This window comes from Balaenoptera acutorostrata, chromosome 12 (genome assembly GCF_949987535.1).
Source record: "Balaenoptera acutorostrata chromosome 12, mBalAcu1.1, whole genome shotgun sequence".
In the NCBI taxonomy this organism is placed as follows: domain Eukaryota; kingdom Metazoa; phylum Chordata; class Mammalia; order Artiodactyla; family Balaenopteridae; genus Balaenoptera; species Balaenoptera acutorostrata.
Genome location: NC_080075.1, coordinates 6,778,373 through 6,803,997, shown reverse-complemented (window position 1 = coordinate 6,803,997; position 25,625 = coordinate 6,778,373). Strand labels below are relative to the sequence as shown.

Genomic DNA, 25,625 nt, shown 5'->3' with positions numbered 1-25,625 from the left:
ACAACATCTCCATGATCAAAAGGCAGGAACCACACATTTAATAGGATATCCTACCAGGCAACAGGTAAAAACAGACCATAGCAAAAATATTTGTTGCACTGTGGAATTACTTGCTGTGTTATTTCTGTAGGCCATTTGTTTCCTAAAAGATCGTTTAATGATTGTTCAACTAGTTCCCAAAAGGGAGAAGGAGGAGGGAGCTGGAATCGTTTTCAAAGCAAGAAAGGAAGGGAGGTGGCTTTAAATTCTGCATTAAATCCGGTTAAAGGCACACAACTTTATCCTTTAGTAGATATTAGTCATGGCACGCTTTAAGGGCAGGGCAAAACGTACTTGCCCGAAGTAAAGGGAGGGGGTAAAAGAACAAAGCAAAATAAAGTTTTAAAATGTTCTCCTTTTGGAAAGGGAGGTATTTCAAGACCACAACGTGCCAAATGCGTCCTCCTCCTTCTTGAAAAGCCCTCCAAGTCAGAAGCAAGCCTGAGAATAACAGCTTCTCAGGCTGCGCAAAGCTCCTGCAGCTGATTATTTTTCAGGAGGAGAATTAGACAAAAATAATACAAGAGGGAAATAAAGAGAATGACCTACTTTACAGGGGGGAAAAAGGAGCTCTGTGTGAGCGTTTTGATCTAATTGACAGTGCGGCGCTGCATGCCCAAATAAGGCGTTGTGGGTCGGGTCTGCGCGGTAGAGGGTTTGTCTTGAACTCGAGCGGGGAGAGAATAAAGCCAGGGCCCTGGAACCGAATTGGGGGCCCCGTCTGATGTTCAGAGGAAAGGCCCTAGGAGATTCCTTCTGGCCGCAAAACAGGAGTCTGATGGAAAAGGACCGGTGGGGGCGCTTTCCTCTCCAGGGCTACTTGTAGGAATGTGCGAAGGACCCAGGGACATCCGAAAAAAGGCTGCTGGGCGCAGAGCGCTGCGCCAGGCACTGTACCTCTGTGATGTCTGGGAAGGGGGACCTCCCGGGGGTAGGAGACCTCGCCCCTCCTTTGGGCTTCTCGCCAGGCGCCTCCACGTGGGGAACGCCGCCGCCGAGGATGGAGTGGGGTCTGCTAGGCTAGGGGAAGCTGGTCACCGTTCCGGGCCTTGGCGGGGCGCGGGGTCTCCCCTTCCCACCCGACTCTGTCTCGGAGCCCAGCAGACTATGGAACAGCAGCTCTTGGCTCCTGGGACTGTTTATGTGCACGTGTCTGTGTTCGGTGAAAGCCTCCCTGTTTCCTCGCGCGCGCCGCTCCAGCTTCTCCTTTTCTTGGATTCTCGCCTGTCTCCTCCCACAGAGGGAAGAAAAAAAAAAAAAGGTCACGTATGTTTGGAAAAATATGTAGGTCAGTGGAACATTTCCTGCACTGGTGCAAAAGGAGAGGAGGGCAGCGGGGGAGGGGAGGGAGCGGCCGCGTGGAGCTCCGGGCGCGCGCTCCTGGCCACGGTCCCCCACCCCTCGGGCCTCTGCTTAGGAGGGGGGCAATGAGCCGGCTCCTTTCCATCCTTGACCCATTTTCCGGACCAGCTACGTTCGCCTTGGAAGAAACAGCGATGATTCCTCCCCAGCACGCGCCGCGGTCCTCCGCGAACCGCGCTCGCCGGCGTCTCCCCGACCCTCGCCGCCTCTCATTGAGAAAGCGCAGTGGTCGGCGCGCACAGACGCGCCCGGTGCCCTGGCTGGGGCTCCGCGAGCAGGCCCGCCCCGCGAGGACGGCGTGCAGGGGACCGCGGTGGCGCGCTCGCCCCCCCAGCGCACGGGACAGCGGGGTGGCCGCGGGCAGGGCGAGGGTCGGCACGGGGCAGGGGAGGAAGATTCCCCGCCACCCCCACTGACAACTTTGACGGGACCTCAGCCGGCAGCCCCGCATCTGCTGGCCTTCCCTCTGGCCAGTTTCCCTCTAAGCACATCCCCGCCCCCGCCCCGCGCCCAGTCCCGACCCCTCGCCCACCGCCGGACCCCGCCGCGCGTCCCCGGCAGCCCAGCGGAGGCGGTGGCGGCCTCGGGGCGCGGGTGTCTGCGCCGCCCAGGGAAGCTGGGGGGTCCGGGGGTCCATCTGCCCGTACGGCGTGCAGGGTGCGTGGCCCAGGCTGGGTCGCGGCCAAGGCCCGGCGTGCGGCCAGGAGAGACCCGGCCGGCGGCGGCGGCAGCGGGAGCGGAGGGAAGGAGGAGGAGGAGGTGGAGGAGGAGGAGGAGGACCGAGAGGAGGCGGGAGGAGGGAGGGGGAGGAGGAAGAGGCGGCTGCGGCTCTCCCCGCCGGCTCTGCGTGCGGAAGAGTTTGCCGCGCGAGCAGCGGGCCTCCCGCAGGAGCCAAGAGAACCCGCGGCGGCGGCGGCCCGGGAGCCGCGGCCGCGTAGCTCCGAGACCCGCAGCCGCGGCGGCGGCGGCGGCGGCTGCTAGAGCAGCGCCTCCCGCCGCCGCCCGGGAGGAGCTCGCCGCGCCCGCTCGCCGCCTCGGCTCCCAGCGGCGGCGGCGGGAGGCGCGTCTCCCCGGCCCAGTCCGCGCCCGGCCCCGCGGGGCCGCCCCGGCCCGCTCCGAGGTAAGGGCCGCACCCCGGGACGCGGGTGGCCCGGGTGGGAGGACGTGCGCGCTGGGTCGCGGGACTCCGTCACCTGCTCGCCGGCGCGGTGGACGCGCGGGGTGCGGAGGGACGCTCGGGCCCGGGGCTGCGCGGCGCGGGGGTCGGGGGCGCGGGGCGGTTGGGTCCCCACCCCGTCCCGGGTCCCGCGGCGGGGACATCGCGTCCTGCGGGACCGCAGCGGCGGCCGGGCGGGTGGGCTCCGGGTGCGTCTCGCCAAAGAGGCAGAAGACGAGACACCCCGAACCTCAGGATCTGGGGTGCTCTGAGAGTACCTTCGGGGTGGGCGGAGGCCGTGCCCGGGTAGCAGCCTCGAGGGTCGCCCATTGGACTCCCAGAGCCCCACCGCGCGGCCCCCCCCCGGAGCGTGGGGCGCCGGGGACCCCCGGAGAGAGTGCCGTGCGCACCCCGGGCACCACCTAGGTCGGAATTGGTTCCGGGCCGGAATGGGTGCCGAGCCTGCCCCCCGGACGCCCGGAGAGCGCGTGGCCCGGCCCCTCGCGCCGCCGTGCTACCCGGAGCTCCTCAGGTTGGATGCCAGGGTGTTTTTTTGTTGGGAGGTGCGCCCGCTCCCAGAGGCGAGGAGGGAGGCTTACCTTTGACCTTTCCGTAGAGCGCCGCGGGGTCGGAAACGGGGGCGGGGGGGCGGGGTAGGGACGGGTACCAAGGGGCCAAATTAAAAACCAAGCCCTTTCCTCTGCCTGCCCCTCCTTAACTGCTCAAGGTAAGAAAGTTTGTTTTCAGCCCTGTGGTTCATAAATAATTAGTAACCAGTTTTGTTGATGAAGCAAGATGGAAACCTTAAAAATACGTACGCACTTCCAGAAAGTCTAAAAGCTCCCAAGGTTTTATCCGGGAGGCTTTAGTTCGGAAAGTTAAAAGCCCCTGAGTTCAACAGGTGTTCAGAAGGGGTCCGAAAGGGGAGAGCTTGGCGAGTTTCATCTTTTTAGTACCTGCTCCTTTGATTCATTAAATTGATTGGCCTGTTTCTTTAAGGTAAAATATTGAGTAGTTATTAACTTAATTAGCAGAGACGAACTGGTCATTCTTGATTATTTAGAACCCAAACCTTCTTTTCCTTAATAGAAGGGTTTTCCCCATTTGGACTTTCCAGATAATTAGCTCTAAGGCAGTTCCTGGCAGGGTTCAGCCCTGTCCATCCCTCTGTCTACCGGACAGTAGCTAACTCAGTCCCTGATCAGTGAATTGACCAACTCATTATGACTTGCATTAAAACACAGCAAGTTTTAATTGCTTTTCCTTGGGAGGTGCTAGTTCAAAATTCAAGGGCAAGTAGTAGCTGCGTCTTTCTGCCCAGAAGATTTCTTGAAGGAGAAGTTTGCCAAAAATAACCCCCAAATGTATTTTAAAATAACTCCCCAATACATATGATGTTTAAATGAGCTATTCAGGCTTGGGCCACTATTTTGCAAAAGCAAAAAAATCTGTTTGCACAGGTAAACCAAGACCGATAGAAGTATTGGCATTTCTCAGCAGTCTACCTAAAGATTTAGTTAAAAATAAAGTGTGCACCGTAAAGGTTTTCAATAATTGTCTTCCATCTCACAGAGAGATGTGGAGTGTGGATTAGAAGAATTGTAAATATGCTGTTTTTAGCCATTTTCTTCTTGGAAATCGATGCCTCTATTTATTTGCTGATCTGTCCCACTGTAGCAGACGTAGAATCAGTTTTATTCTCACTGGTCCCCATAGTGACTCCCATGGAGGCCAGAGAAGGGAATATATTCCAGAGGAAATATGTTACTAATAAAACGTTACCCCCCAAAGAGTTAAACATGCCAAGAAAAGAACCAAGTGAGGCTTCACTAATTAGTGTGATGAAAAAAATTCCCTGATTGGAGAAGCGAGTGTTCAGATGGTGACTCAAGAATTCATCTTTCTGTAGAAAATGACAATTGTTTTTAAGCTCGTTTGATTCTTGTAAGTGTTTGGGCCCCTTTTTACTATTTCTGGCTATTTAATTATGACAATGATTAAAAAAATAGTAAAAATAGTTTAAAATGACGACATCATCTGACGTGTGTCGTTATGAAGTTGAATTCATCTTATTTTTGGAACAGTCTTTCTTAACTCTTGGTAATCTTTATAGCTGGCTCTTAGCACTGCTACTAGTTTTTAGGTTAAACATTCAAAATTAGTGATTCCTTTCAGATTAAAATAATAATGCATGCATATGCTCTTTATATCACCACCTTTATAGTAATTTTTCATGTTTGGCTTTTGAACCTTAAGCCTCCAGGGGGCTAAGTCCTGTTTCTTAATTTTTAAAACAAGTATGTATTTTATTCTTTCCGTGAAAAGTCAGTTTTTCCATGGTGATCCGGGCACCGACTGTCCCATGCTGATGCCATGCACAGGGTATCATCTCTTTCCCAAGAGAGGTCAGATTATGGGGTGTTGAAAATAGCCCAGTGACACCGTATTCTTGGCTTTCTTACAGCAACAGTGTAATTGGCTGCATCAAAGAAGCCTCTAATTGAGTTTTGCATTTAAATAGTGGAAATGATATGCATTATTTGCTTGCAGAAATATTTGACTAGCATGTTCCTGATCTTCATTCTATGTGTAGCAAAGATAGAAGGTCAGGGACTGCCACATTCATACTCCCCCCAGCATCTCATCCCTCGGAGGCCTTGTTCATCATCAGTGCTCAGTAATAAGTAGGTGTAGGAAATGAGCTGACTTGTCGATGACAGTTATCCAAAGGGTAGAAATTGCTGAATGCTAATGGGGTACTCAACTCTGAGTAATTCTAGTTTAAATCTGAAGATGATTAATAGCACCTTAGAGCACTAAATAAACACTTACTAAATGTGAACATATTTAAAGGGGGAATTTTTTTTTAATGCAGTCTTTATCTAAGGCACGACTGTTTCTCGCTGAATTCTTTGAGGTTGGGGACCACTTGGCATTTTAAGCAAAGTAATCTCTTGGGTAAAGTTCCCCCAGAGATCACTTGAATTTTTGTGGGTCATAAGACAATGTGTGGTTTCTGTATGATGACTTGGAATAGAAACGAAAGTTTATCTTCTACGTTGGTGTGAAAAAACAAACAAACAAAGGTATATTAAAAAAAAGTGGAGGGTGCAGAACATCCCGTGTCAAACTTTATAGCGTGTGGCATTGATTGTCTGGGGACCTTGGGTCTGGGTTGGGACCTGAGATTCTGCATTTCTTACAAGATCCCAGGTGCTCTGGAGGCTGTGACACACTAGAAGTTTCTGGAATATTCTTAATTCAGTTCAGCCTGTGTTGACCAAGCATCTATTGCGTAGTAGGCCCAGGTGACAGGGAAAGAAAGCACATGGGTCTTCCCTGCCCTCAAGGAGCTATGATGAGGAAGGGAGATTCTTTCTAGACTGAAATGAAGCCCTGGAACACCACTCTTCAGTGGTGTGGCCAGAGAGGGGCCGAGGAAAGGGGGTTTTTCTGGTAGGGCTCTCACATTGGTCGTCCTTGATCTCTAGTCTTTCTTAAGTGGAAAGCTCTGTGACTCGCCAGGAAATAAAATGCAGATATTGAAATCAGACAGACCTGGGGTAGCCTCCCTGCTCAGCTACTGTGTGACTTGGGGCAACTTTTTTTAACCTCCCTGAGCCTCAGTGTCCTGGTCAGAAAAATAATGGGAATAATGCTTACCTCGTCAAGTTGGTAGGGTGACCAGTGAAGGACACATGTAAGGCATAACAAAAGGGATTGCTTTTATTACTGCTGATGGCTGCCAGGCAAGGAGGAAGAAGAGGTTCCTAAAAATATTTTTGTGTGTAGTTCACCAATTAGAGATTCCATTTGGTTAATCAACAAACCCAAGGTCGGCAGTAGAGAACCCCGCCTGGGGATGGAGGGCAGGCAGCTGTGCAAGTTAATGGGATGCAAAATGGAATGATGGGAAGCACCCACATCTCCACTCTTCTGCAGGGCCCTGGCTTCTGGTGAGCCTTGGTGATACTCTTCCAGCAATATATTTACCTGAGGCTGTTCCTGGTACTCACCCTGTAGGTTCTGTTGATCAAGACCGACTGGTGTTTGTGGCAATCAGGCACACCTTAAAAATATGTTTTGGAGGGAAGGGCATTGGTGTGTCCCTGACCAGGCCCTTTTAAGGGTCAGAGCCATCCATCAGCCCTCTTCAGTTTAATCTGAGTTCCCCGAAGGCAGTGCGGGGTGGGTGGGAATTCACCACCCAGCGCTTTATACTTCATGGTCTGAGGTGATAGCTTCCTCCTGACGTCTGGGGAAGATGGATGTTCCAAGGTAGTGGTCTCCACCCTGATTTTAGGAGGGGTAATCTGGGTAGCCCTCTAAATACTTCAGCCCACGTTGCTCTTACAGGTATGTTTGAGAGGTCCACTTATTATTTGTAAAGGAGATTTCTCTGCTCCCACTCCTAACTCCATGCCCTGCCCAAATAAACCTTGAAAACCAAGTGCAAGAGAATGGCAACGGCCTGTGTGACCCTGTGATATGTGTGAGGGAAGGACAAGTAGAGCAGTGATTGGAGCCAAAGCAGACCTGGGGGGAGGGGGTATGGTAACAAGGGAGGGAAGGCGGGGCAAGGAGCATCTGAACACTTAAAATGGAGATCACAGCAGAGGTAGGGCCAGAAGGTAGGAGGTGGGACCCAGGGCCCTGACTTTATGCATTTCGTTACTTTGCTGAAGGCCGCGGAGGGTTATATCCCAGGTCCCTGAAAATCGTCTGGGCTTCCGGTGGACACAAGCCCTCCTAAAGGAAGGCAGGTGACCGAGCCGAGCTGCACGATACTTCCAGCCTCTTCTGAACCAAAAGTGGCGCTGTGCAATGTCTCGAGGGATATCTGGGCCCCTTTGAAAGTCAAAATACTGAGAACTGGAGAACATTGTAAAAGTTATTTTTCTGTTATAAAAGTATACTTAATTTTTGGCAAATGTAGAAAAGACTGAAGAAAATGAAGATTACCCACAATCTCGAGGTGTGTTTCCCTTCAGTCTTTTTTCTATGCATTAAAATTATTTTTTTTAATGTTAGATTTTTAAAAATAATATAATCTTTTAAAATTTTCAAGTAATCCACAACCACTTCTTAGTAAAAAGAAAAAGATCCGCTTTGTTGTCTGGCCCTACCTAATCATCACCCCCTTTTTTCTGCCGGGTAGAAACCTGATTTTGCTCAGGAGTCAACCCTAGTCCACATGTCTCAGGGGTAAATCCTGATTGGCTGAGCAACCATGGGGTGGGGCCTGTTATCCTCGCCAGTGATAGGCTCGAGGTGAGCAGATGGCCCTCATCCTGGCCAATCAAACGTGAGGGTGGGTTACTGGGGGGGCTTCCCTGACTTTTAAAAAGAGACGCGGGAGGAAGCGGCAGCTTTTCTTCTTGTGGACACAATGCCTGTAAGTGGGGCAGCCGTCAGCCACCAGAGTAGGCTGGGCCAGGGCCCAACTGACCTGCAGAAGAATGCAAAGGTGAAGAATGGGGCCTCCACAGTGCCCTTGACCTTCTGAATTACCCAAGAAGAGTCTCTGATTTAGGACGTTTGGGACCTGAAGCCTTCCTGACCCCTTAAAGCAGGTCGAGTTGGGTATTTTGTTAGTTGTAGCCAAAAGCATCCTAACTGACGCATCCCACAGCTCTCCACCCCTCTCAGGAGGTGATTGCTGTTAGCCATGTGGGTATAACCTACTAGTCATTTTCGCTGCATTTACATATATACCCGTACCTGTACATTTTCTTTCTAAACCAACAGAGCTAATTCTATGCGTTTTATTTAGTGACTTTTTTGTGTGTGGCATGAGGTGTTTTTTTGGGTCATTTCTTATATCTATTCTTTGTAAAGGTTACATAGTAATATTCAAAAGTATGGCTGACACATAATTCATTTAACCCATTCCCTACTGTTAAACATTTATTGTGCTTTGTTTCCACTTCTTGACTATTGCAAACTTTGCTTGCATTAACTTCCGGATCTGTAGAGCTTCAGGTACATTTCAGATTTTTCTCAGGGATTACCAGTGGAGGATTCCTGGGTAAAGGGGCACACCTCTTTGAAAGATTGGTAGATGCTGCTAGGTATATGAGTAACACAGTATGGGAGGGTGCTGTGTCTGCATGTCTTAACCAAACTCCAATTCATTGAATATTCCGGGTAAGCATGATTTTAATGGCTGTGTAATAGGCCACGATAATTGTTTTTGGAGTGTTTCAGTGGTCTGTGAGGACACACAAGAGAATATTTGAAATGGAGGCTCTCCATGAAAACTAACTAGACATGATCAACCTTGCAGTAATCTCCAGAGAGTCCTGAAGTGGTGTTAGGAGACACACCCCTCCAGTGATCTGTTTCCAAGGAAACTTGGAGGAGACAGCCTTCCAGAGCCTCCTCAATCCAGTCAGACAGTGGGCTGCCCAAGCGTTTCTAAGAAGCTTTGTTGTTTCTGGGATCCACAGTTTTTACTCTGACAGACGTTCTATCTGTGAATATACAGGAGTCATTTAAACAAAGACTTCGTGCATTTCGTGAAGCAGAGCGGAAATATGAGTTTGCTGTATGAAATTTTCCAATTCTGCAAGAGAACACAGGAAAGCAAATGGGATGGATGAAACACATAAAACATGTTAATCACGTTTTTTCGCCTTAATTCAGAGAAGAAAATCTAATGTTTCGGGGAAGTTCCCAGGGACAGGGTAATTCCATTTCGAGTCTGGTGCCTAATCGTTGATCCTCACTAATAGCCCATTTCAGTGAAATTCAGATTTATCTTTAGTGCTATCTACAGAATACCAGTATTATTTCAATTTCAGAACTAGAAGGGTTCAATTTTTCCTCTGTTTCGTTTTGCAAGGTTAAGGCCTATTTAGAAATAGGCAGCATGGGACTTCCCTGGTGGCACAGTGGTTGGGAGTCCGCCTGCCAATGCAGGGACGCGGGTTCAATCCCTGGTCCTGGAGGATCCACGTGCCACGGAGCAACTAAGCCCGTGCGCCACAACTACTGAGCCCACATGCCACAATTACTGAAGCCCACGTGCCTAGAGCCCGTGCTCCGCAACAAGAGAAGCCACCACAGTGAGAAGCCCACGCACCGCAACGAAGAGTAGCCCCCGCTTGCCGCAACTAGAGAAAGCCCACGCGCAGCAATGAAGACCCAACGCAGCCAAAAAATTAATTAATTAATTTAAAAAAAAAACTGTATGCCCTTAAAAGAAAAAAAGAAAGAAATAGGCAGCATGATAGGTGTACACATCGCAGTGTGAACAGTCAGCCTGCATGTCAGAGTGGGGGAAAGGTTAGACATTGCCTCGCAGCCTGCGAAGTTTTTGGGAGGAGGTGGGTTGGAGTGAGACAGGGAGGAGCCCATCCGGCTGCTGAGTTGATCCAACAAATCATGGATTTTCCACATCAACACCCCCATTTGTACCATCTACAAAAGACATGGCCTGAGGGGAAGGGTCCAGGGGAGGGATAGACTGGGAGTTTGGGATTGACATGTACACACTACTATATATAAAATAGATAACCAACAAGGAACTCTGTTCAATATTCTATAATAACCTAAATGGGAAAAGAACTTTAAAAAGAGTAGATACATGGGGACTTCCCTGGCAGTCCAGTGGTTAAGACTCTGTGCTACCACTGCAGGGGCATGGGTTCAATCCCTGGTCAGGGAACTAGGATCCCGCATGCCAAGCTCGGAAAAAAAAGAAAAAACAAAGAATAGCTACATGTATATGTATAACTGAATCACTTTGCTGTACGCTCGAAACTAACACAACATTGTTAATCAACTCTACTCCAATATGAAATTTGGAGTATAGTTGGCTTCGGGCTTCTCACTGCGGTGGCTTCTCTTGTTGCAGGAAAAAAAAGAAAACTAAAAAAATAAAAGAGAATTCCTCAAAAAAAAAAAAAAGTAAAGGAATTAACAAATCAAAAAAAAAGACATGGCCCGTGGTGTCATCATCATTTACTACATAAGATGCCTGTTTCCCTGGAGATCATGTTCTACTAAAACTATGAAAACAATTTAAAACCCCCAGTGTTGGTGTGTGTTTGTGGTGGGGTGGAATGTTGCCAAGAACGAATTGTTGTGTCGCTCTGGACTATCAGTTCCTCCAAAGACCCAAAGCAGAGATTACTCTTGACCTCACCAAGGCTTTCTTAATGGTCAGGGAGGATTTTATTTCTAAAATCCTCCCTTCCCCTTTACGTTGATTGTCAGAGAGAGAAACTCATTCACAGCAAATTTGCACGGGGGTTTTGTCGAGGTTTTACTATCTCTCCAGCTAGAGAACTTTCTTCTGTTTCCGATCCTGTGTAGCCCTTGGCTGATAATAATCACTTGGATTTATGGCTCAAGACAAACTGATTTCATTTGAGGTAAGAGAGCTTCTGATTTTCGAGCCACTTCTGGGACTTCCCTGCGGTGTGTCCACTCCAGCCTCTGCCTCTCAGCTCTCGACACTGAGGGGGCGAGGCGGCCTCGTTCTGCCTGGTCCTGGGATCCTGGGAGCACTTGTCACCTGCCACAGTCCCTCTTTGGGAGTCTGTCACTCACCTCCACACACCAGGTTTACCAGCATGGGGTGGCAGCTCAGAAAAAACCTCCGCCCTGTGACTGTCACCTTTACTTTCATTGGATCTGGAAAGGCTCCACTTTTGGAGGCTGTGTCCAGGGGAAGCACAAGACCCCTCGATTTTAGAGTTAAATGAGGGTGGCCTTGATGAGCACAGACCCCCTCCCCTGCATCTCACATCCCAGCCCTGACTTCTCCACTAGCTCAGGTTTGCGCTTTCACCTTCTTGGCCGTCACTCACCCCTCAGCAGGCTGACGCTTAGTTCTCAGAGCTCTGAGTCCTTCCCTTGCTGTCAGGTGAGTAACAGGACGCTTCCGGGCAGGGCTGCAGCCATGACTCTCTAACAGTTCGGTTTGGACCCGGCATCCCAGATCGTTGCCCTGGTCCACATGTGTGCGCGTCATTCTTGTGCCCGAGCCTGGGCTCAGGCTGGTCTGCAAGCCCCCTGCACCCCACACCTCGTGCAGGGCTGGCAGGTAGGCGATCGCAGGGCTCAGTGGAAGAAACGAGAGGAGACCGTGGACGTTGGGTTCCCAGCTGCCAAACAGCAGGTGTCATCCGCTCAGCAGTGTCCAAGGAAGCTCAGCAGCGCCCGGCTTCCTGCACGGGGGCCGCTGGCAGCTCCGGTCCCCTCCCCACCTGGGGGCAGCTCATCACTCATCTTCATCCTGGGTGTCCAAGCACTTCCTTGGGAGGTTCTCCCGGCTGGATCTGCCCCGGCAGGTCCTCAACCAGTGCCTCTACCTTGGCTGCCCAGCGCCGGGCCGCCATCCCCTGTGCTCTGAGAAGACACCCACGTCTGGGCAGTGAGACGTCCGCCCAGCTTGTGCCCATTTATCTGGACCTGTGCCGTCGGGTCCATATGGAGTTACTGGGTGGGAATGGCCTGTTTCCCCCCTCTCTTGTCTCCCCCGGCCTCGACTGGTGGCGTTCTCCAAGCACGCAGGAGAAGCTGCAGCTGACCAGCTCCAGAGGCTGGGATGGCCCCTTCCTGCAAAGACCTGGGAACTTGTGTGGCGTGCCTATATTTTAAAAAGAAGAATAGTTCCCTCTGTGTTCCCAGTTTCTCCAAAACTGTGCTGTGTTTGCACCGGTCAGCTGTTCAGAGTGGCCAGCTGTCTAACCTCTGCTTTATGGACCAAACCCTGGTTTCCGTCGTGCCATGTGTCTAAGTTCTTGTCTCTGTTAAGCAGCAGAGTCTCATCCCTCAGGCTGTGGGGTGGCGTCGTTAGGAGGAACTCACTTGAGGCTGTGTTTGTATTTTCTAACATCTCAGGTTGGCAGCTCCTGTATGTATATTGCAACCTGTTCATATGAGATACTTGTAAAAGCCTGCAGCCTTTTTCTCCCATGTGGCAGCATTGACCTATGACCTGATTTTAAATCACAGCATGGGGTGGCCATCGCCGTATGGGTCAGCAGCAATTTTTCTTTTTTTATTGAAGTATAGTTGATTTACAATGTCGTATTAGTTTCTGGTGTACAGTGGAGTGATTCAGTTATACATATATATATACATTCTTGTTCATATCCTTTTCCATTATGGTTTATCAGAGGATATTGAATAGAGTTCTCTGTGCTCTACAGCAGGACCTTGTTGTTTATCCATGCTCTGTATACTAGTTCGCATCTACTAATCCCAAACTCCCAATCCATCCTTCCACCATCTCCCTCCCTGCCTTGACAACCACAGGTCTGTTCTCTATGTCTCTGAGTCTCTTTCTGTTTCACAGATAAGTTCATTTGTGTCATATTTTAGATTCCACATATAAGTGATATCATATGATATTTGTCTTTCTCTGTCTGACTTACTTCGCTTAGTATGATAATCTCTAGGTCCGTCCATGTAGCTGCAAATGGCATTATTTCAGTGTTTTTTATGGTGAGTCAGCAGCATTTGACAATGACTTAGTGACGACAGCTTGTGGCCCGCGGCAGAAAGCCCTGACACCCTGACACGGTAGCTGTGGCCAAGTGACCTCGGCAAGTCACATACACACTCAGTCTCTTCATCTTAACAGGGAGGTATTGATACTGAAGGGGGAAAACCAAGAAGAGAGAATGTTTGTGAAAAAGTTCCATAAAACTGAAAAGTTGTAGTACTCTTCTTATTATTTGCTGTTGTGACCAGCTCGTCATTCAAGCTCCTCCACACCCAGCTGGGTAAATGCCAGCCCCAAGGTGACTTCTTTTTGAATGAAGTACTTGGTTTTCTTTCACACAAGGTACATGCTAGCAATTAAAAACACAATATAGGCCAGTGTTCTCTTGAAAGCTAACGTCATGGGAAAAAATGAAATCCTTCAACTATAGAAGCCAAACACTTAGAACATCTTGGCAGTGGCTTGGGTTTGCAGTTTGCTTTCGAAAGCTTTTGCCATTTATAAGAACAAAGTAGCCTGAAAACATTTGGTGCCTGAAAATTCAAACTAAATCAAATAGACTCAGCATGTTCCCATGAATTCTAAGATTTTATGGGATGTGTGGGGCATTTCCCCATGATAAATGTGATGTGCTATTTCTTGTGACCTTTTGTTTCTTTCTAAAGAGGGTTGGCCTGTGGAATTGGGACTCAGCTCTGACCACCCTGGAAGAATGCTGTGACTTTCCTCCTGTGTCAGAATTCCTTACAGAGCAAGGATCTCCTGATTTTCAGTGGAACCAGGAGTTTAGTCTTTGGACTGGACACACAAATACGCCAATTCTGGTTAATAAGTTGGTTTTCATTGTGGAGAACCGTGTGGAGGTTCCTTAAAAAACTAAAAATAGAGCTACCATATGATCCAGCAATCCCACTCCTGGGCATATATCCAGAGAAAACCATAATTCAAAAAGATACATGCACCCCAATGTTCATAGCAACACTATTTACAATAGCCAGGACATGGAAGCAACCTAAATGTCCATTAACAGATGAATGGATAAAGAAGATGTGGTGTGTGTGTATATATATATATATATATATATATATATATATATATATACACACACACACACACACACAATTGAATATTACTCTGCCATTAAAAAGAATGAAATAATGCCATTTGCAGCAACATGGATAGACCTAGAGATTATCCTATTGAGTGAAGTAAGTCAGACAGAGAAAGACAAATATATGATATCCCTTATATGTGGAATCTTTTCTTCTTGTAAAAGATTTAATTTTATTTATTTTTGGCTGCGTTGGGTCTTCGTTGCTGTGTGCAGGCTTTCTCTAGTTGTGGCGAGCTGGGGTTACTCTTTGTTGTGGTGCGCGGGCTTCTCGTGGTGGCTTCTCTTGTTGCGGAGCATGGGCTCTAGGCACGCAGGCTTCAGTAGTTGTGTGCAGGCTCAGTAGTTGTGGCATGCAGGCTCTAGAGCTCAGGCTCAGTAGTTGTGGTGCACAGGCCTAGTTGCTCTGCGGCATGTGGAATCTTCCCCGACCAGGGATTGAACCCATGTCCCCTGCATTGGCAGGTGGATTCTTATCCACTGTGCCACCAGGGAAGTCCCATGGAATCTTAAAAAATGGTACAAATGAACTTATTTACAAAACAGAAATAGAGTCATAGATGTAGAAAACAAACTTATGGTTACCAAGGGGGAAAGGGCAGGGGAGGGATAAATTGGGAGATTGGGATTGACATATACACACTACTATATATAAAATAGATAACTAATAAGGACCCACTGTATAGCACAGGGAACTCTACTCAGTACTCTGTAATGACCTATATGGGCAAAGAATCTAAAAGAAAAATGGATATATGTATATATGTAACTGATTCATTTTGCTGTACACCTGAAACTAACATAACATTGTAAATCACCTATACTCCAATAAAAATTAATTTAAAAAATAAGTTGGCTTTAAGATGGAAGGAAAGGACCTACAACAGACTGAATATTTGTGCCTCCTCCAGAATTCATATGTTGAAACCCTGATCCCAATGTGATGGTGTTTGGATGTGGGACTTTGGGAGGTGATTAGGTCATGTGGGTGGGGCTCTCGTGGATGGGATTAGTACCCCTATAAGAAGAGGCCAGAGAGCTCGGTAGCCCTCCTTCCACCATGTGAGGACACAACAAGAAGGCCCCCACCTGCATGTGGCAAGTGAATCCTAACCAGAACTGACCACGCTGGCATCTTGATCTTGGATGTCCGGCCTTCTGAGCTATGCGAAATAAATTCTGTCGTCTAAGCCACTCAGTCTCTGGTCATTTGTTATAGCTGCCAGAATGGACTAAGATAGGACCTCAGAGATCATCCAGCACAAGGTAGCTCACCTTTTCCAGATGAAAATTAGAGGTTCAGAAAGCAAAGGGGCCTCTCCCTGCTCCTGGAGCCCCAGGTCCTGCAGCCAGGCAGACCTGCTGACCCTTCCAGGAGGTTCTGTGCTTCCCTTTTTCCCTGAGACCTGAGGATGTTGCTTCTCAGCTGAAATCCAGCCAATGCAAGGATGAGGCTTTCCCCGGCCTCGGCCAGTACACTCATGTCCGGAAGTACTGGGAGGGGGAATGCCTGCAGCTTGAACGGTCAGCCTCCCCCCAGATCCGTCCTATCTCTCGGAGCACCACGCAATCTGCTCTCCAACGTGACAGTCAGATAAGGGAGTCAGAGTCCCGGGGTTGCTGGGAATGGAGGAACAAGCACACGCAGGACACAGACTGTCCCCTTTCACTTCTGGAACCCACTCGCTCTTGTAGCTGCTGACATCGACTTCCTTCCAGATAAACAAAATAAAAGCACAGAACTCGCTCACTTCCAGGATGAAGGATGAAATGCCTCTTTATTTGAACAACTTCCCAAAGTGCTTCTCACATCTGGAGGGCCGGGGTCCACGGTAGGACTTTCCCACCTGAGCGTCTTTTATGCCTTAACTTTGTCACCTGTGCCGCTTGGGCCTCTCTTTATCACGTTTCCTTAACACATGAGGCAAGGTAAAATATCATCGGGTCTGGGGTCAGGGCTGTGTCCACTGTCACTGTCGCACACATTAGTGCCTTGGATTCGACAGCAGTCTCTGGAGGGAAGCGCTGTTTTATCCCCGTTTTGTGTACGAGACGCCAAGGCTCAGAGAGGTTAAGAGACTATCACAGGGACATTCAGAGCAGGAATTTGAATGTAGCTCTTTAAAGAAGGACCAAAAATAGAACAGCCGGTTTTATTTACTTTTTCTGAAATGCCACTTCTGAGAAGCTAGGATATGTATAAAACGAATTAAGCATCTTACATGTGACTTTTTTTTTTAAGTGGGTTTTCTTGAGTATGAGGTTATCATGCGGCTGCTGGAGTAGAAAACAACTCCAATCTGGGGTCCGTTTTCAATGCGGCTCTTTGGAGGAGGAGGCCGTGTGCGAGAGGGCACGAAGAGGAAGGCTGGCAGGAAAATCTTTTTTAGGGCAAAATCATTATTCTGTTCCTTGCCATCTTTTAGTAGCTAACCTGCTTTTCAGAATGGTTTCTTTTGCTGTAATAAGGACTCTTAAATCAGGACACTCCTTCCGCCTCTCCTCGTTTTGTCTGGACTCAGGGACATCTTTCTTTGGCCGAACTCAACATAGAGTCAGCACGAAAAGGTAGGGGCCGCCTGGTACCACATTTGCGAAAACACTTTCACCTGAGTCTCATCATCCTGGACCTAGAAAACCAGCAGCTGCCTTATTGACGCACGAGCCTCCTGGAAGTCACCTGGGTTAACCTGAAGTGTGCCCCTCCACCCCTGACACACACACACACACACACACACACACACACACACACACACACACACACACACACACAGAGGCAGGAACCTCAGCACTCAGCAGATGCCAAAGAAAATAGATGCAGGAAAGGTTTTAAAGGCTCCTCTAAGTCGTTTCTTTTTGATTTGACTCCAGGGGAAGTATCTACAAAGCCAGTCCACTTAACTTATGAAGGGCGGTCCAGAAAACCCCAATCCCACCTCCCTCCACCTTTGGGCAGCTGTAGGCAGAGGGGCTGGGCTTGCCATGTGGGCTGGGTTGGATAAATTCTGTCCTTGCCTGTCCTTCTGTCCCCACCATTTATGGAGACAGAAGCAAAACCCCAACACAAACATCTGTACGATAATTCGGTCTGTCCTAGGATTGACACACATAGGCACAGGCAAAAGCAAATGTGTTCCAGCCACTTTGGTCAGATTTGTACCACACTCTCTCCAAAGAGGAAGGATTAACCATTCAGCACCTTCTCAGAATGAGTGTGTTACCCTACCCGAGAAATTTCTGTTTTTCTCCACCATCCTTTAATAACATCCATCTGAATTATTCTGGGCTGTGTATCAGTTCAGAGAGTTCTAAAAACAAACTGATTTAGCATTCTTTTTTTTGGTGGGATCTTAGTTTCCCGACCAGGGATCGAACCCGTGCCCCCTGCAGTGGAAGCACAGAGTCTTAACCACTGGACCACCAGGGAAGTCCCTAAAAACAAACTGATTTAGGAAGGTATTTTGGTGATGGCAGGTTAAACATGTGCCTTGGACGATGAGGATGGAGATGGTGGGCTTGGGATTACTTGCTGTCAGGACCAACCATGAACTGATAGGGCCAGGAGTTAACTGATTCAAGGGGTACTGCGTTGTACCAGTTATGCAAAGGGTGGGCTATGCCAGGTAAATTCCCTTTTTCATCAGTTCCCTACACACAGAACTTTTGGCATCTTGGTTTCAACGCTTTCCTGCTTCTTTGGTCTTGCCTTTTGCTCCTATCATGAAGGTGGGTCTCCTACCCCAAGCATGGTGTCAGGGGAAAGAGGTATACAGGGTTTGGGAGGAATGGTTCACCCCAGCTTTCCCAGAGGGTGAAAAGTTTGATGCAAAATACGAAAAAAACTTTACAAAGAACATGAGATGAGGTCTGTGAAATGTGGGGCTTCTCTTAGTTCTGGGGCAGATTTTTCAGGATCCAGAATAAAAACCAAGAATACCTTTGAGCCCTTTACGTAAGCTTACCTGGTGGCAGCCCTTGTGTTGCTATTTCTAGGAAATTATGATGTTCCCAAACACCTGAGTCATTCAGCAGTGGGTCCCCATCCTTCCAGAATTAATTAATGTTCTAGGGCAAACCTAGTATCCCAAAGAGTTTTTTTTTTTTTTCCCCCAGCCAAAGAAGAAACTGGAATTCATTTGAATTCAGGCAGAATGAAGAATTCTTTCAGATAACTTGAGGCCCATAGTGGATCTATTTTATCTTCTGTCTAAAAGTTAGATTGTAAACTGCCACATTTATCCTACTATCCTAATCTCTTTGTTATACCTAACCATGGGTTGCCATTTTTTAAGACAGTTTACATTTTACTTCAGCAATTTCCGCTTTCAGTAACTATCAGAAAACTTCTGGGAAATATCTGGGGTGAGCTTCTAATCTGAGTGAAGATAAACTGAATTTCCTTCAAACTGGTCCTTTTCTCCTCTTCAAGCTGAAGTGAAGAAAAATTGGGCGCGTGTAGAGAAGATGGTGTGGAAGAGACTTGGATTCTTGTGGCAGAGTCTCCCTGGGAATTTGTCCTCCAAAGAGGAGAGTCAGGGACAATAGACCTGGAGGAAACCTCAGAGTCTCAGGCCACCAACACCATCATGTCACAGATGGGGAAACTGAGGCAGGACCTGGGCAATGGCAGAGTCCAGCGTGGAAGCAGGTCTCAGCCCCATGTCCTGAGGTCATTGTCTGCTTCTCTTCACCTCCCTCCCCTTTCTTGCCCACGTGCCTTTCAGTGTACATGTTGATCATTTTTACAAACAGGAACAGGATTACAGCTGTGAAAGAAAAGACAAATACTGCCTAGTTTAAGTCCCCAGATCACCGCCATTGGTTTAGCTCATTTGTATGATTCCCGTAAGTTGGATGGATAATAATAAACATTTTAAATTTGCTTTCTCATGATTGCATGCACTGATTTAACTTCTTTTCCTTGACAATTAATTTGCATACTCAGTGAGTTGAGACAGAGGGCGTAGTGGCCCCAGGGCCAGCAGACCCCCGGTCTTGGCCCCTTTTACCCGTGGGGAAGTTCGTTATTTCTCTGCATCCTCTGAGAAGTTGAGAATACAAGGCCCACCTTCCAACAGGAAGACAGTCTTTGAACAGTAGTTAAAACAGCTGTTGAATGTTTAAATGACACTTTTTTCTTCTTGATGGAACTTAGGATTTATTGAAAACTGTGCCTTGTTAGTACATGCAAAGGATGTTAAGGCAAACTGTTCTCGTCTATATCTGGGGTGTCTATATTTTGATATTTTACATGAAAAACGAACGTTAATGGCATTATTTTGTTCACCTCTCCAGACCCCCGGGCCTTTGCCCATGCTGTTCCCCCCACCTGGAATACCCTTCCTGCCTTTATCACCTGCTGACTCCTGTTCCCCCTTTTGGACTCAGCTCTGGCCTCCAGGATCCCTCCCTGAGGGGGTCTAATGGCTGTGCTCTGGAGTCCTACAGAACCTCTTGCATGTCTTTTTCGTGGCAGTATCTAGATTTTACAGTTTGGAAGTTACCAGCTTCTGTGGCTGTCTCCCCACTAGACTGTAGGTCCCTGGGAGTAGAGATCAGAATTTCTGCTTTCTCTTGCAGGAGCTGCTGTGTAGCAGACATGCTCCATCAGTGTTTGTTGAACTGAACCGAAGGACAGAAAACCTCTGTTCATTTGAACTGGGTCATGGGACCCACTTTAATAAAGTTACATCATTTAGTCTGGGGGAGAATGGATACACGTATATGTATGGCTGAGTCGCTTTGCCGTGTACCTGAAACTATCACAACATTGTTAATCACTATACTCCAATATAAAATAAAAAGTTAAAACAAGTAAATAAAGTTACATCATTTAGTCATTTTGGGTCCTTGAGATCCTGTGTTGTATTAAGTGCTCTCCTCAGCCAAGGGCTAATCCACTTGTGTTCACAGGCCCTGGTTCCTCAAAACGCAATCATCTACCTCCTGGTGGCCACTGGACAATCTTTCTGCTACAGCCTTTCTTTTTGTCTTAATCCTTTTCAGCCCAATGTTCCTGAGGCTTTAGGGTTCAGAATCTGGAATTCCAGATCTGATATCTCAGAGGACATCAGGTGCCTGTGAAGTCACATGTCCCATCGCGGCGGGGCAAGGAACACTGCGAACTACATCCATCGGAGAAGGTCACATAGGCTGAGTGGAAAGAGCACGTGACAACGGATGGTCTGATTCCATTTCAGTTAGAACATGGAAAAATGAAAGGAGTGATCTCTCTGCCAAACAGAAGTGTGGGGAGGTGGTAGAACACAGTGCTTACAAGTCATGGGGATGGTGTGTAGGCTGCCTGGGTTCAAATCCAGCTCTGCTCCCGGCCAGCTGTGCAACTTAGGAAAGTGGCTTACACCCAGAACCTCCGTGTCTTCCTCTGTCCAGTGGGGATATGGCGGTTCCTACTCCTTGCTGCTGTTCTGAGGATTAGCTGAGATGCTATATGCAGAGCTCCTAGGATTGTGCTGGCAACGCAGGAGGCAAGCAGTTAGTTGTCACTATTCTGTTCTCTACAGTGAACATGTTTGCTCAGGCCAATTATACCTATGAAAATTTTGGGAAAAGTATGAAATGTTGGGAGAAAGCCAGCCAGAATAATCCCTACCTGCGTAGCTGGCACTGCTACAGGGCTGTGTAGGAGACAGGCTGGACCAGTGACCGATGGCTGTGCCCAGTGACTAAGTCAATAGCCAGACTGACCCTGCAGAATTACACACACACACACACACACACACACACACACGCTCGCGGAGTTAAGCCCCCAGGTGCCAGGAAAACTGGAGTGTAGTCTCCCTGGGTATCTACATGCCCAAAGGGATGAAGCCCAGACTTTGGAAACATCTCAAGGTCATAAAAAACCCAGACACAGGAGACTTTCTGACTTCCAGAGATATTTTATTTACATTCCAAAAGATCAAGGTAAGAACCCAGGGTCCTTTCCCTCCCATCTCAAAGGAGCAAAGGTTTCTCTCCTTCCTTTCTAGACAAGGAAGGAGGCACCTGCTTCTCTCCTGCACAAAAGCAGGCAGAATCCTTTGTTTTCCATCCCGCGTCGCTAGGGTGTCATCGGCACGTGTAGAAAGTTCCCATCGGCTCTCATCACCACGCCCAGGGATCTGGGTCTGGGGGCCCACACTGCAGGGCCACTCCGGCTGCCTCATGTTTCTGCAGTGTTCATTTATATAAAGCATGTAACTGTGAGTGGGCGACATCTCAGACCCTGCACAATTTGACAAACAGGTCCGTATAACTGGGTGTTCCGCTGGCCCAGAGAACCCTGGGTCCCTGTCTGAGGACCGAGGGAGGTGGGTCAGCACAGCGCCCAGGGTACATCGGCAGGACCAGGTGACTCCAGGTGACCTCACTGGCATTCCTTCTTTTACCAGAGAGACCCCGTACATCAGTAAACAGCCAATTTCTACAAATTGTAGCTGGATTCTTTAATAGTAAAGTACAGTTCTAATGAAATGACTCTGCCCCAAGCTGTTCCTGAAAGGAGTGAAAAAATGCTGCAGTCTCCTGGTGTTCCCACTTTTGATCAGCCTCATCTGGGAATTTAATACATTTTCTGATCAAAGTCCAAAGTCTCTGCTTTGCTGCAGCTTTAATCTTTGGCTATAAAGCGTCCTTCTATTACACACACACACACACACACACACACACACACACACACACAAATCAGGTTACAGCCAAACGGGGGGTTGGAGGGGGTGGGTAGGGAATATATATCTAGATAAAGAAGTAATCAGTGCCTTCATTATGGGAAGGTGCTTGGACAGTTCAGGTAAATGTTAACAATTTTTTCAATGTAACTTTTCAGTGTGTTTGAGATATTTTATTCTATATACTGAATTTTGTTCATTGTTGAAATGGTCCTAAGCCATATTCTGTTATTTTTTGATGTTTATGTCAAGAAAAAGAAGAAAAATAATTTAAATTCAAATGCTTTTTGAACTCCAGTATTTAACTTACTTTTTTAAAATTTTTATTCAAATATAGTTGATTTACAACGTTGTATTAGTTTCAGGTGTACAGCAAAGTGCTTCAGTTATACATATATATAAATATATCTTCTTTTTTCCATTCTCTTCCATTATAGGTTATTACAAGATATTGATTATAGTTCCCTGTGCTATACAGTAGGCCCTTGTTAGTTATCTGTTTTATATATAGTAGTTTGTATATGGTAACCTCAAACTCCTAATTCATCCCTCCCCCACCCCCCTTTCCCCTCTGATAACCATGTTTGTTTTCTTTTTTTAAAAAAATTAATTTATTTATTTATTTTATTTTTTTTGGCTGTGTTGGGTCTTCGTTTCTGTGCGAGGGCTTTCTCTAGTTGTGGCAAGCGGGGGCCACTCTTCATCGCGGTGCGCAGGCCTCTCACTGTCGCGGCCTCTTTTGTTGCGGAGCACAGGCTCCAGATGCGCAGGCTCAGTAGTTGTGGCTCACGGGCCTAGCCGCTCCGCGGCATGTGGGATCTTCCCGGACTGGGGCACAAACCCGTGCCCCCTGCATTGGCAGGCGGATTCCCAACCACTGCGCCACCAGGGAAGCCCCATAAGTTTGTTTTCTATGTCTGTGAGTCTGTTTCTGTTTTGTAAATAAGTTCATTTGTATCTTTTTTTTTTTAGATTCCACATGTAAGTAATATATGATGTTTGTCTTTCTCTGTTGGCTTATTGCACTTAATATGACAATCTCTAGGTCCATCCATGTTGCTGCAAGTGGCATTATTTCATTCTTTTTTATGGCTGAGTATATATGTACCACATCTTCTTTATCCATTCATCTGTCAATAGACGTTTAGGTTGCTTTCATGTCTTGGCTATTGTAAATAGTGCTGCAATGAACATTGCGGTACATGTGTCTTTTCAAAGTATGGTTTTCTCTGGATATATATGCAGGAGTGGGATGGCTGGATCATATGGTAGCTCCATTTTTAGTTTTTTAAGGAACCTCCATACTGTTCTCCATAGTGGCTGCACCAATTTACATTCCCACCAACGGTGTAGGAGGGTTCCCTTTTCTCCACATTCTCTTCAGAATTTATTATTTGTAGACATTTCGATGATGGCCATTCTGACTGGTGTGAGGTGATAGCTCATGGTAGTTTTGATTTGCATTTCTCTGATAATTAGCGATGCATTGCTAATTCTTAGAGACAGGCTCAACGTGAAAACATGCTTAACTTCTTTTTAATTACAAAAAAAAAAGTTTCTGTGTCTGTTAAGGAAAGAGATGACATTTATAAAGGAGTCTGAAGGATCCCTTTATCAAGGAAAATGGATGGGCTTCTGAAGGGCTTCTGTGTGAATGAAATTGCTCTCAGACCATCCTTTGTCTCACCCATCAATGAATTGTTCAGACAGGTGGCAAGATGGGGTCCTGTGAAGCCACACCAGAACTAAGCAGGTCCAGCCCCAATGTCCTACATTCCCCAGAGGGAGACACAGCTGGACGATTCAGGAGGTCAGATACCCCAGAACAGAAAAGAGAAAGAGGCCCGCCTGGTCTGGTTCGGCCTGATCCGGCCCTGACATTCACACAGAAGGTCACGTCAGCTTCCCCGTCTTGCCAGAGCCTTGCCTTAAAGATAGTTTTTTTTCTTTAGTTCTGACTTAGTTAACCTATGGTTTGTGTCGTTAGGTCCATAGTCAGTAAAGTAGTTTACCCAACCCACCCAGCATTTCCCAGGCTCCCACAGTGCCAGGCGCTGAGCTGGTGCTGGGACGCCGCTGGGGATAGGCACCCAGGGGGCTGGGATGGGAAGGCTCAGTGCTTGGAGGAGCCCGAGGGCCCTTTCACCCAGGATGCTTGGAGACTCGGGGGCTCAGATCAGCAAGTATTTTGATAATTTTCCGTAAGCACATACTTCATAATCGGAACACCAGTTTTCGGAGAATTAGAAGCATTAGGTGTGCACAGACTCTACTGAAAAGCTCACCTGTCTTCGCTCACTCGCTCTCCAGCGGGGCTGAGGACCTGATGACCTGATGATTATGGACCGCGTTCTGCGTGATAGCCTGTTGGCTCTACAGGTAGAAGTTGTGGGGAACAATACGGATATACTCATGCCCAAAGGTGCATTTTGAAACAACTCCTTAATATCTTTCCTTTTCATTTAGCCCTCTTACTTGATGAGTATAGAGGAGCTTCCAGTGGCTCCAATTCAAATGAGGTTGAATTCACCATTGATGCTGTGTGGGAAAGTCACATACACGACTTGGAAGTAAGGAGAGACTGTCTTGTGATGCTCTGTGTTGGTTCTGTAGATGCACCATTTTCCAGAGCAGTGGTTGACCCCTTCGTGGAAATGTATTCATTCTCCTGATGCCGCTTTGATTGGAGAAGGAGATAGGGAGGCAAGGATGGGGAAGGCACGGGAGACCCTGGACTGTGGAAATAAATGAAGACCCACCCGATAAGGACCAGCCGAGGCTATTTACTCAGAGCTGGCAAAGTGAGGCAGTCAGCCACCATCACTCGTGTTTCGGCAGAGCCTCAAGGGCAGGCGGAGGAGTGGGAAGGATTTAGGGTGGAAAGAAGGCAAGCCTCCAGGGGTGCCCTGGTTGGAGGCTGTTAGGGCAGCTGGAGATGGGCTCAGGAGAAGCTGGGCACCCTATGTGAACGGCTAGCGCTATGTATTTTATTTTTTAATTTATTTTATTTTATTTTTATTGAAGTATAGTTGATTTACAATGTTGGGCCAATCTCTGCTGTACAAGAAAGTGACTCAGTTATAAAAAGTGACACATATAGACATTCTGTTTTTTATATTCTTTTCCATTATGGTTTATCACAGGATATTGAATATAGTCTCCTGTGCTCTACAGTAGGACCTTGTTGTCTTTCCATCCTATATATACTAGTTTGCATCTGCTAATCCCAAACTTGCACTCCATCCCTCTCCCACCCCCTCTCCCTTGGCAACCACAAGCCTGTTCTCTGTGTCTGTGAATCTGTTTCTGTTTTGTAGATAGGTTCATTTGTGCCATGTTTTAGATTCTATATGTAAATGATATCGTATGGTATTTGTCTTTCTCTGTCTGACTTACTTCACTTAGTATGATAATCTCTAGGTCCATCCATGTTGCTGCAAATGGCATTATTTCATTCTTTTTTATGGCTGAGTAATATTCCATTGTATATATGTACCACACCTTCTTTATCCATTCTTCTGTCGATGGCCATTTAGGTTGTTTCCATGACTTGTCTATTGTGAATAGTGCTGCTATGAACATAGGGGTACATGTATCTTTTTGAATTATAGTTTTGTCTGCGTATATGCCCAGGAGTGGAATTGCTGGATCATATGGTAATTCTATTTTTCACTTTCTGAGGAATCTCCATACTGTTTTCCACAGTGGCTGCACCAACTTACATTCCCACCAACAGCATAGGAGGGTTCCCTTTTCTCCAGGGGTGTGTATTTTAGCTTTCTCTGGTAGTTCCTAAATTGGAAGTGGGGGGTTGGAAATTAGGGGTAC

At 47.5% G+C, this 25,625-nt stretch overlaps 1 protein-coding gene across 2 annotated transcripts in view; it reads left to right on the top strand.

The window, feature by feature from the left end:
* The first annotated feature begins 2,205 nt into the window (after positions 1-2,205).
* Positions 2,206-25,625, top strand: part of NPAS2 (neuronal PAS domain protein 2) — a 190,073-nt gene continuing 166,653 nt past the window's right edge. For both annotated transcript variants that reach the window (XM_057558519.1, XM_057558518.1), the window contains exon 1: positions 2,206-2,521. The gene's annotated coding sequence lies outside the window, so the exon portion shown is untranslated. The remainder of the gene's footprint in view (positions 2,522-25,625) is intronic.